This window comes from Sinocyclocheilus rhinocerous, unplaced genomic scaffold (genome assembly GCF_001515625.1).
Source record: "Sinocyclocheilus rhinocerous isolate Xijiao unplaced genomic scaffold, SAMN03320098_v1.1 scaffold2029, whole genome shotgun sequence".
Taxonomy (NCBI): domain Eukaryota; kingdom Metazoa; phylum Chordata; class Actinopteri; order Cypriniformes; family Cyprinidae; genus Sinocyclocheilus; species Sinocyclocheilus rhinocerous.
Window position 1 is genome coordinate 108,442 of NW_015629519.1, and position 4,268 is coordinate 112,709.

At 40.7% G+C, this 4,268-nt stretch overlaps 1 pseudogene; it reads right to left on the reverse strand.

The window, feature by feature from the left end:
• Window positions 1-3,691: 3,691 nt before the first annotated feature.
• Window positions 3,692-4,268, reverse strand: part of LOC107739065 (uncharacterized) — a 4,728-nt pseudogene continuing 4,151 nt past the window's right edge.

Here is a 4,268-nt window from a genome sequence, read left to right on the forward strand (position 1 = left end):
TCTCGGATGGACATTGGCCAGGTATGGATATGGCAAGACTATTTTTAGCCCTTAGACTGGGCACACGATCGCTGGAAGGCTATATTCAAGAGTATTTAGCCATTGCTCATTATTCAGATCTGCCGGACTGTGTACTGTTAGACTTTTTTTGCGAGGGTATCAATGAACCTTTGAAGACACTATTAATCCATGAAGGTCCCCGTTCTTCTCTAAGTAATTTTATGGATTTTGCTTTATTGTCTGTTGGTTCAGTGTCCACTGTGGGTATCGCAGAGGAACGCGACCCCGCACTCACTCGTGTAATGGTCCCTGCACTAAATCACGCTCACAAAATGGCGGCGACAGAGGAGCCTGATCGCAAAATTCATGAGCCAAGTCTAATCACAGCTGATCTTCATGAGGCAAGTCAAGTCACAACAGATCTTCATGAGGCAAGTCAAGTCACAACAGATCTTCATGAGTCACATGTCAAGCCCTCATTAATAACAGGCTACTTAGTAAAAAGATGCCATTAAACGCATATTTAAAATATACTTTTTTTATGTTGTTTCTACATTAATTTAGAGGTTCAGTGTGAAATTATGACAATATAAATATATAAATATGCAATTAATCATGATTAATTACAGAAAAATGTGTGATTATTTTTTTAAATTGGTTGACAGACAGCACTCTGTTAACCTTTTATAGATCTTGGTGTTGGTAATATTAGTTCATTTTAATGCTGAATAATTTGGCCCCCTTCAAATTTTCATTTCGATAATCCGGCCCTCAAATGAAGCTAGTTGAATAGCCCTGTTCTAAACCATGTTTGAAGTGTATTATTTAACATTGTATGTTTGTATGGGCATGCACGGACATGTAACGATTCACGTGTGATCGCTTGATAGATAAGCAAGATGTGTTACACAATTTATGCTAATTACAGAGTTAAATATTACGGTTTACATTGTAATCGATCTGTAATCTTAATCTTCTTAAAAACAACAACAACAACAACAACAAAAAAACTAACTCTAGCTTCTCTAATCTTTTTGTATTATCTATTTGTTTTCTTTTTATTTATTATACAATTAACAAAAGCAAAAAAGGCCTCTAACACTAGCTTGCTCTATTCTTTTTCTATTCTGTTTTCTTTTAATTTATTATATAATTTAAAAAACCCTTGCTACATTTACTGCGTTAAGCTAACTGAGACTTGTTATAGCACTTGTATATCATTGCTCTTTTGTTGATTTTGATTGCTTCCATTGTCCTCATTTGTAAGCGATTAACCAGATTAAACAGTATTATTGACCCTTTGATGTTATTTGATAAATTACATTGTTCGTTAATGCACCTGAATTTAGTAATATCTATTACCAAGTCATTTAATATGACCAAACCAATAGTGATATAATTTTTTTTTTTGCACATCTCCTGCATATTTCAAGCTTTGACTGTTATTTAGAGATAATGAATATGTTAGTATTCTTGATTAAGAAGTAACTGGTTCATTTGTGAATATGTCCCTATTTATTCTTATACTAATATTCTGTTTTTATGTTATGTTTAGACTAATATTCAATACACTTTGGAAAGAAGCTCCAAACTCCTCATTCTTTGAGTCCTGACTGACACCTCAGGAGTGTATACTGCTTTATAGTTATAGCCAGAGCTTAGCAGTTTCCTTTCTTCTCCAGCAACTGGTCCTTCGAGCCGGATGCAGTGTTCATTCCCGAAACCATGGAGTCTGATGAGGAGATCCTTGGGGCAACTAGACCAAAACGCCACACGTCCTTCAGCCCGACTCCAAGACTTTGAGGTACAGTATGTACAGTATGTAAACCTTTAACTGAACAAGCTATCTCACCTTTCTGGGAGGTGCCTTCCCATATGACACCTCTTCAGTCATCATGGGACATCCCTGACTACCTTGATGATGATGCTGCTCCTCGCACAGGCCCTTGGTTAAGACCACCAAGCTTCAGTTTTACAGAGCACAGGGAAACACTCCCTCAGTCATTCACATCAGCCCAGCGGCCCAGTTACCCAGAGCCTGAACACTATAATGAGCTCCAAGCTCTTCGCAGAGAGAATGCACAGCTGCTGCAGTCACAACAAGCCTTTCGTGCTGACCTGATAAAGTTGAAAGCAGTTTGTACTGAGTTCAAAGAACTTGTTAAAGTTGCTCAAACCTTTAGAGCAGACCTCAGCACAACTAAAACCCATTACAGTCATCCAGTGCAACCAAAACTCCAATTGGAATCTAGTCCTTCCTTCCACATAGATCAGACAAAGCAGATATTAGCTGATGATGAAGAGTGGCTTGAGCTTCCTCCTTGGCCTGAGCCCGAGCCAGAACTGAGATGAGGTATGGAGTTATCGAAACCCAGCACCGCTATCTACCAACCAGTGTTGGGCAAGCTACTTGGAAAATGTAGTGAGCCAAGCTAACAGTTACTCTACATTAAATGAAGCTTTACTAAACTAAAGCTACAGCCCTAGGAAATGTAGCAAGCTAAGCTACAGCAACATGGCAAAAGTAGTTTACTACATCTATTTTTTTTAATTCATTTTTATATTGAACCAACATCATAACATGTCAATGCTCTCTCAGTGATCAATAAAACGGACAGTCAAGCAGATAGACAGGCATAATAGTTCAGTTTAGTTGTTTATTCAACAACTGTTCCAAACCAATTTGGCAACAAAAATCAGTATCATGTACAGGGCCGGATTTACCTCATATTGTGACATAGGCAAAATAAATTTTTGCTGTCAGCTGGAAACCTCCAGTTGGTAGTTGGTATTGTGGCTTTATTGTATAAAGATACATTTATATAAATGGTAACACTTCACAATAAGATTCATTAGTTAACATTAGTTAACTAGTGTAGTTAACATGAACTAAAAATGAACAATACTTCTGCCGCATTTATTAATGTTAATTTCAACATTTACTAATGCATTATTAAAATCAAAAGTTCACACATCAACGCAATGCCACATCAAAGGCAGTACAGGCATTGTATTTACATTTTCATGAACTTGCAGGTTATACAGCTTTCTGTCGCTATGTGGGCGCTCAGTTTTTTTTCTGTTATTTGGCCAAAGTATCATATTATAAAAGATTCAGCGCTTCGCACAAGCTATTTGACTGTGACTTAACAACTGAAAGTGCTAAGACACTCTTCTCCACTTCTCAAATACAAAACAAAATAGCCATATAAATATAGTTGTAACAGAAGAGGCCTGACGCAACAGGTTAGTATAACAATCATGTTTATTTTTGGTCACAGAGAGTATAGGTGTAGGATCCAGGTGATGACACGGAGAGTGTATAGTTCGTAGTACAGGATAAAGGATATGATGGTTGGAATGATCAGAGTCCTTTCCTTTACAGGGGTCGGAATGCACAAGGGAGAGCACACACCTCAGCGATCCAGGAACTAGGAGGAACAGGAGACACTTGGAGACGAGGAGACACTAGGAGGAACATAAGAGGTAAGTAATGCAGGAAGTATTCAAATGGAAGCAGTAGTCAGAGAGTCCTCTACGTGTGTACGAGACCGGACAATGAGGGTGTCTGAGGTGTGTGCTTTTATGCAGGCTGGTTGATGAGGTGCTTGATTAGTGACAGGTGCAGGTGCTCAGAACTCAGGTGAGAGGGATCGTTGTGATTGGGTGGTGGTGGAGCCTGGCCGATCTGTTACAGTACCCCCCCTCCACGGCCCGCTCCTGAGGGCCGAAAACCCAGACGTCGTGGTGGTCTACCTCTGCCCCGAGGTGCCGGCTGATCAGGATGGGCAGCATGGAACTCAGACATTAAGGCAGGGTCTAATATATCGGTCCTAAGTACCCATGAGCATTCCTCGGGTCCATATCCTTCCCAGTCTACGAGGTATTTCAGCTGACCACCACGGCACCGGGACTGCAGAATTTCCTTCACCTTGTAGACTGACCCCTCATCCAGGATCAAGGGAAGAGGGGGTTCCTCCGTCTGGCCAGGCTCTGTGGGGAGAGAGACAGGTTCATGGTGAGGCTTTAGCATGGATACGTGGAACGTGGGATGAATTCTATACTGTGAAGGGAGTTGCAGTTTGTAGGTGACCGGGTTTACTTTTTACAGGGTGGTGAAGGGACCAACAAATCTGGGACTGAGCTTCCTACAGGGCAGGCGCAGTTTGATGTCCCGAGTTGACAGCCATACCTTCTGACCTGGTTGATAGGTAGGTGTTTCAGCTCTGCGAAGGTCCGTGGTCGTATTCTGCCTGAGCACTGCCCGT